The sequence below is a fragment of the Ictalurus punctatus genome, chromosome 18, assembly GCF_001660625.3.
Source record: "Ictalurus punctatus breed USDA103 chromosome 18, Coco_2.0, whole genome shotgun sequence".
Classification (NCBI taxonomy): domain Eukaryota; kingdom Metazoa; phylum Chordata; class Actinopteri; order Siluriformes; family Ictaluridae; genus Ictalurus; species Ictalurus punctatus.
The window spans coordinates 13,061,456-13,074,119 of NC_030433.2; the positions used below are offsets into that span (position 1 = coordinate 13,061,456).

The 12,664-nt window shown below is 38.1% G+C and overlaps 1 protein-coding gene across 1 annotated transcript in view; it reads right to left on the bottom strand.

The window, feature by feature from the left end:
• The window catches only part of slc8a4a (solute carrier family 8 member 4a), an 87,375-nt gene that overhangs the window by 21,795 nt on the left and 52,916 nt on the right, over positions 1–12,664 (bottom strand). The gene's annotated exons all lie outside the window — the stretch shown is intronic.

The window sequence follows — 12,664 nt, forward strand, 5'->3', positions numbered from 1 at the left end:
TACAGACTTTATTTTAGCTGGTGCTGCAATGCTTTGCCAACATGATCTCATGAGAAATGTGCATAGATTCACACATATCACAATTATGTGCCATGAATTGTTTTCATACAATTGAAATCATATGAACACTAATCCCTAACTCTAATCTTTTAAACTTTTCACATGACTTGAAAAAGTCATGTGTCCATAAGTATGTGGACACCTGAGCGTAAGAGTTGTACGTGGTTCCTCCCCAAATTTTTGCCACAATGTTGGAAGCACACAGTTGTCTAGAATGTCTTTGCAGTTTGTATCATTAAGAGTTCCATTCACTGGAACCAAGTGTCCTAGCTCTAACCCATTGCAGCACGAAAGGTCCATGGTTTGCCAACTCTGAAATAGAAGAATTCAAGTGTCCTGCTCAGAGCCTTGATCTCAACCCCATTGAACACCTCTGAGATGAACTGGAATGATGGCTATGCACGAGGCCTGCTCACTTGACATCAAAGTCTGACCTCACTAATGCTCTTGTGGCTGAATGAGTACAAATCCCCAAAGCCATTCACCAAAATCGAGAAGAAAGACTTCCCAGAGGAGTGGATTCTAGCAGCAAAGGGGGAACAACTCCATATCAATGTCTATGGTTTTTAAAGGGATGTCCATATAGTGTGTGATGCATGTTCATACATGACAAAACTTCACTTAATAAAACTAAATAAAAACAGGTTACATCTTATTTATATGTTTAATTTAACAATAATAGTGCATTTAAAATACAAATAAATGTTATGAGCCTGTTTGTGCTTTGATGAACAGCATCACAGCATTAAAGTCTGTGCCTCAGAATAAAATTAAAGTTTTGGTTTTGATGTCTCGGTTTTGTCGTTAAACATACAAAAACGACAAATCTGAACATCCAGTGGAGTCCAAAAGTCTGAGATGACTTGTAAAAATGCTTCTATTTATAAGGGCATTTGGCAGATGCCCTTATCCAGAGCGACTTACATTTATCTCATTTTTGCATTCTTTTCTTATTTAATACATTTTACATTACTAATCAACAAATAAATTAATATTATCAGCAATAAGTTAGTAAAATATAAGTAACATACAGCATCTTAGAAACATTTACATGAATTTCAGAATTTCTTTGTATTCATTTTGTCCCCCTTTAGCTTTAATGACAGTGCACTTGAGCTGGTACAGACACCACAAGTTTATATAAAATGAAGATCCTGATGTTTTTAGAGCAAATCCACCAGAGTGTCGTATTCAATGGAAAGGCTACGACACTAAGAAAATCTGATCCTAACATTTTCAGCTCTACAAACTTTCAATAATTTTTCAAAATTCACAAACCTTATGTGTATTCCAAGTTTTAAACAAACAAATTTCAAATATTCTGTTTGTTCTAGGATGTTTGGATCCCATTCAGACTCAAAACAGTTTAATATGTCCAGAAGTGTTGTATTTATCCATTAATCTCCAAAATCAGTGCATGTTTCTATGTGAAATCCATTTTTAAATCCATAATAACCTGTCTGTCTTTTTTATCACAACAATCAGACATTTAAAGTGAATGGACTTACAGTTATATTGCATCACTTAAAATGTAGACTGTTTATTGCAGAGGATAATAAGGGGGGGAGGGAGGTTGGTTAATCATCAACTGCAAGGCAAGACTGAATATGCGCAAAATAAAACTTTTTATTTGAGTGTTTTATTATTGCAGTGTGGAAATGAAGTCGAAGAGAGAGAGAGAGAAAGAGAGAGAGAGCGCGAGAGAGCGCAAAGAGGAGACAATGACAGTGAAGCCTATCTTTATTCAACAGCAATGCAGAAATGTGTTGCATGTAAACACATTATTCAGAAAATCCACTGCTCAGTCTGCAAGGAATTGTGGGAAAGGAAAAGTGCATGTATAGATGGGCATACTTACAGCAGCGATGTATATGGGAATATTCCGATGCCTGTACGCATATAAACATCGTATTCTGAATATTGCAGCAACCCAAATATAGACCTTAAACGGAACGAACGCAAACATTCTCTCACTCTCCTTGGCACTATTATTGAAATCCTGCATTTAAATGTTAGTCCTAATCTTTGCATTGTCTTTTTTTTCTCCTTAGCTTTACTCCCTGGAAAACCTTTGCCCAACATGTGTGTAATTAAATGCACTACATGTTTCCCATTTATTAGTCTACTGCGTTTCTCACATGACTACACTCCGTTATATTTCCAGACACCAAACACTCTCTTTCTCTTTCTCCTCGCTTTGTTTTGTAGTTCTTTGAATGCATTCCAGCGACACAATTAATATCACGTCTACACTTTGTGTCACAGTGTCTCAGTGGCAGCACCCAAGTCCAAGCTCGCTGACTGATGTGTCTTTTTCCACATAGCGAGAGAAACAGAGAGAGAGAGAGAGAGAGAGAGAGAGAGAGAGAGAGAGAGAGAGAGAGAGAGAGACAGATAGACAGAGAGAGAGATAGAGCAAGAGAAATGGAGAAAGGCAGAGATGTATTTTTCTGACCTCCTTCCCTTTAGAAATATCTGAAATCAGACTTTCTGAACTTGTTAACCTTATAAGACCTAAGGCACCGTCCGGGTTAAACTTTATATTTTTTAACTTGCTGATATATTACACCATCATCAACAGATCTACATTCTCTGATTCAGCACAAACTCAGCTTTGCACTTCTGCCAGTTATTGAACTCAATTATTTACAGTGCAAAAGTCTGTATCCCTGTAACTGAAGAAGGCAAAGTGAAGAAGGCAAAGTGAAGAAGGCAAAGTGAAGAAGGCAAAAAAAAAAAATCATTTATAGCACTAAAGACATTTAGTGTGATAAATGTCTTATGTCTCAATATCACAGATGTTCCGTCATTATCACAAGTGATGGTTAAGTAAAAACGGTTAAAGTACGTGTGGTAAGGTAGTAATAGTAAAAAAAAGAAAACCACAGATTCTGAAAGATCAGTTGAAAATTTCCTTTTCTCAATGTGATTTGAACACGGTGCACTGAGGCTTAGTGGTTAGCACATTTGCCTCGCACCTCTGGGGTTGGGGTTTGATTTCCGCCTCCGCCCTGTGTACATGGAGCTTGCATGTTCTCCCTGTGCTTTGTGGGTTTTCTCTGGATACTCCGGGTTCCTCCCTCAGTCCAAAGACATGCATGGTAGGCTGATTGGCATCTACAAATTGTCCATAGTTTGTAAATTGGTGTGTGAATGTGTGTTTGCTGAGCCTTGTGATGGGCTGGCACCCACATCCACAGTGTCACCCCGCCTTGTGCCCCAAGTTCCCTGGGATAGGCTCCAGGCTCTGCCACGTAGGATAAGTGGTGCAGAAAATGGATGGAACCAGTAGGAGAAAATACTTGAGTAATTCTACTTTGTTACTGTACATAAATATTATTTTGGATTATTTGTACTTCACGCCAGTAGTATTTAAATTGAATACTTGTATACTTATTCAAGTAAATTTGCACAAAAAATTTTTGCACAAATTTTTTGCACAAAATTTTTTCCTTTTTAGTAAAAGGAAATATCTGCCTTTAAAATTCACCATCAACTCTAAAGAAGTATGTTGAGTTAAATTTAAATGTATTAAATTAGCTAGTTCATTTTTGTAAATTAGTTAACTAACTTAACTAGTTACATTTTGCTTTTGTTGCTAATGTGCCTTAGCATTCATTCCAAAAGGCTAATTAAACATTAGAGAACCAGCATAACAAATTGTGTTAAAATTGTGGGTGGCTGTGGCTCAATTGGTACAGCAGGTTGTCCACTAATCATAGGGTTAGTGGTTCGATTCCTACCCCACATCACTCCACATGCCAAAGTGTCCTTGGGCAAAACACTGAACCCCAAGTTGCTCCCAAGCTAGCGGTGTGTGGGTGAGTGTGTGTGAATGGGTGAATGAGAAACAGTGTAAAGTGCTTTGTAGAATTGTTAAGGTTAAAAGTGTTATATAAATGCAGACCATTTAGTTTCTCTGAGTCAGCATAATATTTTCAATATAACTGATTGCTTAGCGAACTAGCTAGTCATACAGGATCAGGCACGATGAACTTTCCAGCTGTTTCCAGCAGTTCGAAACATTTACTATTTAATTCTTGAATATTTGATTTAAACATCAATATTTGATGTTTAAATGTGGATACTTTTTACTTTTACTCAAGAAGATTTTTCATACTCCTTTTTTTGACACTGTACCCATATTTTTTCTTAAGTACAGTTTCACTGTACCTTATCCATCCCTGCTTACTACAAGGATGGGTCGAGGCTCGCCAACCAGCCAACAGATGCGTCAGCGAATAATCCAACACTTTGAGAACAATATTCCCCAAACACAAATTGGTAGGATTTTGGTTATCCGGTTAAATCTTAGTGCGTAAAGGGCAAGGCTGAAAACCACTTCTGAATGTGTGTGATCTCCGATCCCTCAGAGTTTGCCCTTCGCGCACTGAGATTTGACCGGATTCCTTGAATCTTTTAATTATATTGTGCACTGTAGAAGGTGAAATGCCCAAAATTCTACCGATTTGTCTTTGGGGAATGTTGTTCTCAAAGTGTTGGATTATTCGCTGATGCATCTATTGGCTGATTGGTGAGCCTCGACCCATCCATCCTCTTGAAGGACTAGGCCTTATTTGGAGGCTCCTTATATACTATGATTAGATAATTGCATTAGACGATTGTAGTAGTAGTAGTAGTAGTAGTAGTAGTAGTAATAGTAATAGTAGTGGTAGTAGTAGAATTAGTAATAGTAATAGTAGTAGTAGTAGTAGTAGTAATAATAATAGTAGTAGTAGTTAGTAATAGTAGTAATTTTAGTAGTAGTTTTTGTAAACTAAAACAAAACATATGAGAGAAATGGAGGTCATAAATGGAGGGAAGAAAACAATTAAGCATGGGAATAGGCTGACAGATTTGTACAAGATGATTAAACAGGTGTTTAGACCTCACACAGTGACCCTCAGGTGTTCATCTACTGTGGCCTAGTGAGCAGACAATACGGAGCTCTCTGGAGATGCACTACAGATCAGACATAGAGATTTGCATGACACACATTGGTTGTTTCTGAAACAGAAGCCTTAAAGCCTTGCTACCGTCGCTGCGGAAGGTGTCAGAGTTTTATAATTTAGCACTAAGCTATGGCTCCACAGTCCTTATGATGTTTCAGGACAGGCTTAAAAAGCAGCAATATGTCAAAAATTTACTCTAAAATCTAAAAACCCCGAAAGGTCAGTACAGTTTGGGAATAAATATTCTGTGACCACACTACGTATTTCTCAATAGACAATTTTTTAGTATCTGTAAACAAACTGCTATCGCTTACCAAAAAAAAAGTTTTCTTCTGCCATTTTTGTCCAAACTGACTGCTGCATCAGAGCTGATGTACAGGATTATTGGCTATGGAGGACGATAAAGGATACATCTACTGTATATTCTCTTTAGAATTATCAGCCAGAGAGTATCTAGATGTCAACAGACAATATTTTTATTCAAACGTTCAATTTGGACATAACTAGATGTCTGATTGTCTACGAATGCAGTTTGACTTCACAGCAGTTTATACATTGAGTTTTAGTTATCTTAAATCAGTGTAAAGTTATTCAAATTCAATAAAGCTTTCAGTCTTAGCATTAATAATAATTTTCAGATCTGACTGCTAGAGCAATTACAGAGATGAGGGAAATGGGCATGATGATCAGAAAGCAAATAAACAATTAAACTTTGGAGAAGGCAGACCGATTTGTGCCAGGTATTTCAACCAGTAAATAATTAGAACAAATTTTTGTGGGATAAATTGTGTACATAAATTGTGTGTGTGCTTGTGTGTGTGTGTGTGTGTTTGGTTTCAAAGAACAAGTTCATGAATGACATTACATGCAAAGCTGAAGAAGGAAACAGTATGTAAATCAGGTTTTGTGTGTGATAATTACTCTCGCTGATGCCATGATGAGTACAGATGTCAACAAGACTCCCCGAAGAGTAAACAGAAACAGAAACCTGCCACATGCCCACTATAACATGTATTAAAAGCAGGAAGACATGTCAAACAAGTGTTCAATATAAACAGAAAATAGAAGAGTGTGTGGTTTAATTTTCTCTTCAAGTGGCAGAAACATGCAACTGCAAATCTAATACCCGCCTTTCGGTTGTACTAATTTGCACATATGATTGCCATTCTCAAATATTTTTGGGCTTAACAAATTGCATTGTGGGTTCTAAATTTATCTATCTGTACAAACACTGTCCTGTTTGCACTACACACAAGCAACTGACAAGATTACAATTTAGTGTGAAAGACGTAAACCTTTGCAAACCCTGTTTAAAACTAAATCAGCTTGCACTTGCATTTTTTGCAGGTATTTTCATGTCTACACATCTTCTTGCACACATAAAAAAAACCCTTTAGTAATCCAGGGCCTATGTGTGAAGGAACATATCGAACATTTCAGCATAAGTAATAACTATATACAGTTACTTGGAGACCCCACAGAGATACACGGCTCAGGGCAAGATTCAACATACAAAAAAATATTATGGGTTGGCATGGTAACAGGTAGCAAGCAAGCAAGCAAGCACACAAGGAAAGAGAAAGACAGTTAGATCGACAGAGTGAGAGGGAGACGAGACATAATATAAGATTACTGTATAGTAAGGTGTGTGTTATATTAAATATATAGAACAGAGTAAGAGTACAAGACAAAATAGAACATGAACATGAAAGAAGTGGAGTGAATCTCAGCACCAGCTCAACGTCCCTCCCCTCTCCTCATCTCTCCTTCACTCCCCCCCATTTTTGCTCTATATAATAAACTCATGAACCATAAGAAGTGAGCGGGGAAACGGCAATAGACTAGGAAACTTTGGAGTGACACATTATAGATAGGGATGGATGCAGATGAGGTACAGCTGGAGAAAATAAACAGTGACACAAAGGGAGATAATATGACCTGGTAAACAGACCAAGCCACTGCAAAAAGAGAGACAGCCAGACAGAGAAGAGAGCAGCAGGCTGTCACAGACAGGCGAGCTTGCATCTGGTGGACATACCCATTTAGTCCTGACTTTCAGTGCACGCTCAGCTGTGAGTCACTGAGGAGAAGAGCATCCATAAACACTGGAGATGATTTTTAGCACCTACAACTAAATCTTACCAGCTGACCACTGCACGCCAGCTACAGCTCACATACTCAAATTGTACTTACCTACGCCCTGTGCTTCTTACACTATGAGTAAGAATCACATGAGTAAGAATGAGTAGGAATCACAATTATATAAGTTTACATAGCCCCCTTAAAATTTTCTTATGTAACATTTTGTAGTCAGTGACCAATTTAATATAATAAATTCTGCAGATCCCCTTAACACACTTTATTTCCCCCATTTTTAACACCTGCTAAATCTCTCCCACCAGCCAGTTCTCCCCAAGTCCTGTTGCGCCTTGGACTACTAGAGTTTTTTTTTTTAATGTGTGCAAAACATATGTAACATTCTAATACCTGCAAAACATGTGCAAGCTGATTTAATAACAGGGTTTGCAAAGGTTTATATCTTCCACACTCAATGGTATTCTTGTCAGTTTTGCACATTTCCTTTAATGACTATACAGTTTGGGGGGCTTTTGTATATCAAAATGCAAAATACATGGCAGTGTTTGAACAGATAGATTAATTTAGAACCCACAATGCAATTTATTAAGGCCCAAAATATTTGAGCATGGCGATTACTGTATGTGTGCAAATTAATACAACTGAAAGGCAGGTATTAGATTTGCAGTCGCATGTTTCTGCCACTTGAAGAGAAAATTAAACCACACACTCTTCTATTTTGTGCTTATATTGTGTGTCCTCTGAGACACATGAAGCTTGCAATGTGCATCATTTCGAACTGCTGCTCATGCTGTGCCACAAGGCAGCATAACACACTTGGACAAAAGCGCTTTCTACCCTCTTCCACGTACATGAGCCCATGATTGGCTCTCTAGACATAGTATGCCACCCCTCTCACACAACTTGTTTTTCAGTTATTGGGGTTTGGATTAAACCAATTAAATTCACTTGACCAGTCAAACATGCTTATAACTATAACAATTCAGTGACTTGCACCACTGTAACTGTACCTTACGCACCCTGAGAACCACTTCCTTGTGCTTCCAGAGATTCAAGTTAATCAGCCATCTTAAACTTGTCTTCATGCTAAATCTTTGCCACTATTAAACCAAATGCCAACTGGCTTTATTATGGATTCACTACATATGCTCACTACATATTGTATAACATAATGCCATTGTAGCACACTCAAAAGAACCTCACATGAATCTTAATCCAATAATTCTTACATGTAATAGGCCCAATAGGGCACATATTTTGTCTGTGTTTCTTACATTTAATTAGAAAATACTTTTAAAAAAAATATGTGCAAATAAATTATGCCGTAATTGAACCACATTTCAGATAACACTATTGGACATACAAGTCTCATATGCAAAAACCACCAACTGTCCATTCATTATCCTTGGTAGCTTTTGTGCATTCATCTTTCCTTTGTCTCCACAAGAAGGTATTTTGGGTGCTTGTGGTTACAGATTCCTCTAGTGTGCAGTGTCTGAGATGCAAACGAATGAAGAAGAATCTGTCAGTTGGAACTACATAATAAATCCATTAGCTGCTAGCAAGGGGGAAATGGAGAAAATGAATGCATAATACTCACAAAAGAAAATGCTGATCCAAGACCAGCCAGATCACTCAGGGATGCTTTAAATAGACTTGGAGAATTTGGCCAGGAGGAAAGCAGTTCTCTGGTAATATGTGATAATTAATCCACAATGGCTACAAATAAGGCATTTCTGCAATCGCCATCTTGCACATAAATAAGTCATTACTCAACTGAGCTGTCAGAGTGAGAGCTGCTTAGATGGAGTGCCAGGCACTAACAAGAGATTACAGACAACTGCTTAAGCTCAGGAAATGCTTTGGTTGGACTGGTGACCTTCCCAAATGAGGCAGGGCTCACCATATCTCTTTCGTTGGTAACACAGAGCAGGATGTATGAAATAGTCCTGAACTTGAGTCCTGAGCTTTACTATAGCTAGTTATTTTACTTTAGTATACTTCTCTTCTTCTGTTTGCATATTCGCACTGACTTTAAGAAGCTATTCCTGTCCTAAAAGACTAGCAGTTACAAAAAAGCTTATCTAAGCTGGTTTATTTTTTCCCTCTTTTCTTTTTTCCCCATCACCTCATTCTTTACCTCCTTTGCTTCGTTGGTCTGATTGGTGTGTCTCCTCTGTCCGTTAATCAGCTATTGATTTTATCTGGCTGACTAGGCTGTAATCTTTGCAGACATTTGCATTAAGGTTGCAATCCTTGATCCTTGAAAAATGATTGTCATACTGGAAATGCATTAAAGGAATATTCCAGCATTTTCAACTTCATGTCCATGTACTGCATTTACGGTACATGGATGAACAAAAATGAAATGTTGACGGATCAGAAGCTGTGAGGCAGCAACTCTACCTGCTACAAAACCATGCTGCTCTCGAAATGATATTTGAATTGAATCCTGGTGTGTTTTCCTTTCCCTCTTCCTTTAGACAGGTCTGAACACTGCATTGTGTGTACCAACACAACTGGCCTGAGAGCATCTGAGCGAGGTGTTGTGAGTCCAATTCTAAGTGAACAAGTGCAACTGGATTGCAGGGAGAAAGAGGTTCACCCCTAAATCAACAAAACTACAGGAAGTGAACCAAACATGCTGTGTCTTTTGCGTTTGTGGGCAAAATTCCTTTGAGGTTACGAGTTGCAAAATGAGCCACATGATACAAACAAAGTGAAAGAAGAGAGCTGTTCTATGTACAAAAACTGAAAATAAAGGATGGATGCAACACCAAAATGTTGTAAACTAGTTGTTTATATCAATCCATCCACAAATTTTGCATGCCGCTTGTCCTACACAGGGGTGCGTGGGAGCCTGGAGCCTATCCCAGGGAACTCAGGGCACAAGATGGCGGACACCATGGACGGGTTACCAACCCATCGCAGGGCACAATTGCACACACGTTCACACGCTATGGACTAATTGGAGATGTCAAACTCCGTGCACATAAGAGGTGGGATTCTATTCCCCAACCCCAGAAGTGCGAGACAAATGTGCTAACCACTTATCGTACTTTTTTCCATTTTCAATTTCTGACCAACAGAGTTTTATGAAGACAATTTCAGCCCTTCGCGTCTCTCAGAATGTTTTTTGTGCATTGGGTTAGAGTGAACTCTAGTGGGGTTCAATATCGGTGAAAAGCGAGTGATTCAACTCTGAATCAACCCAACTACAGGGAGAGAACAAACATGACATGCATTTTGGGTTATGTTATTATGATATTTTTTGCAGTTGCAAGTTGCTAAGCTGAGCCAAAGAACAGACATATAGTGCTACAAATGCCTGTGCTGCTGGATATTTGGACCAATTGACAAAAAAAGAAAATAAAAGCTGCATGTGACACACAAAATGCTTTAAGCTAGTTGTATATATAATTATCTAGTCATTTATTTAGTTCTGGCTCCATGTTAACTGTGCTTGAATGAGGGTTTTAATCTCTTCGTGCACTTGGTAAAGGTTTATTTACATTTTTAAATCACCTTATTTCTAAAAAATGAATGAGAGAGTTTTATGAGTATGTTTTCACACTCCTCTAGCAGGGTTTTTTGTTCTTTGATTTATTTATTTATTTTTTTTGCTTTTTGGTTCATTTTATTGTGAACAGTGGACATAAGAACCAAACCAAATATAAAATTAACCAAAATTTTTTATATTGCTCTGAATCAGACACAGCAATACATGTGATAGTGCCCTTCAGAAGAAACAGAAGCATCTACAAAATATGTTTTCCAAAAAAAATATATTTTTGACTACTTTGACTTTATAATTGACTTTTCAGAAAATGGATTATCTGGACCTTTTTTACAGCAAAAAATATTGTCTGTAGTAATTCTCCACTTCAATCCACCATGCAGCAGTCTGAGATCATGTTGAAAAATGCTGGCTTATACCTTGAAATTCAAATGAGGCTTTCAGAGTATTAGGCTATATGAGTATTAATGAGCCTCTCATATTGATTACAACTTATTAGCAATGACAGATGTTGGACACTCTTGGTGTTCTCTTGACTTGACGGCAGAGAAACAAATCGCAGGCAATGCTCCCCACCATTATGACTCTCCAAGAAACGTTTTTGTGCTGTGGAAGAAAACATTACAGGAAAGTGAATCATGTTGTATTCTATGACAGTGGTTTTCAAAGTGGGGGCCGGGGGCTGCCAGGGGGCGCCCGGGGGGCCTCAACAATTTGGTGTGCCCATCCCTCCCACTAGTATGTTTTCTCTTTCTCACTCTCAGACAACCACACACACACACACACACACACAATCAATTCCTAATGTGATGTAAGATGTAATATTAATTTTAAAAAAGTGGGATATATTCAGAAGTCTGTATTTTTAATGTGTTTTAAAGACATCTTGCAAAAGGGGGGCCTCGGTCAAATGTTAATGCCATTTGGGGGGCCATGTCCTGGAAAAGTTTGGGAACCCCTCATCTAAGAGACTTTTTTTTTCATCTGTCCCTTTAATATTCAACCCGGTCAAAGAAAGACTAGCAAATGCAGAATATGTACAGTGTATGATCCTCTAGGAGCTTCTGCTTTGCCAAACAAATCTCACAAACTGAGATCAATGGCCTCACCCACCACATCGCACCTTCCACATCTCTCCTGGAGTCTTGCTTCGTCACCACATTCCCAGAATCTGTCCCTAGCGGTTTGCCATTCCAAGTTTGTAAACCCTAATACTCCATTCAGTACAGAGTAAACACAGCAACCCTAGAAAAAAGGTTCACCCACTGAGCAGTCTCTTTCTATGGTGGTCATATCTGTACGTGCAGATGATGTCTGCCATTTAGGTTAAGCTGAAAATACACTGTGTACTGCTGAAAGGCTTCTGTATGTTGCATATTGGATAAAAACAAGAAAACGGGGCTTGGTATAAATCACTGAACCTGAGAAGGTTTTATAGTTCCAATACACAATCCAAAAGACACCAGACAACAAGACCAGAGGATAATCCACAGAGTAGTCAACTGAACAAGCAAAGGGTCTGCACTTTGCCAAGAAATAAGCAAATGAAATGATCTTGAATAAGAGCAAATGTATCTAATATCTGTCATGAGATTATTATAAATCAAATATAAAATTGTTCAGCCTGTTTTAGATACTTTTATACATCCCAAGCTCCAGGAAAGATGTGGAAGGAGTTTGAAATTAATTAAAAATGTCTAGAAATAGGTTTAATAATCATATATTTGGTTTACTAGATAAAACTGAGCATATTTAAGGGTATAATATGTGTCTTTTTTTGCAGTATAGGCACATTCAGTGCTGACATGGAACTTATGCCACCGGAGAATTGGCAAGACTTCGCAATTAACTACTGAGAACTGTGTGAGTGGTTCAGCAATGCTGTGTTCTCACTCTGTATGTGATCATGAGGATCCAAAATGTTCAAGCCATCAACGTTCAGGTACAAAATGTTCAGGTCATGAAAGGTCTAATCGCAAGTGCTTAAAGCTGGCTAGTAAGAAAGGGCCAGCAATAATGAAATTTCTTCTGAAAGTTG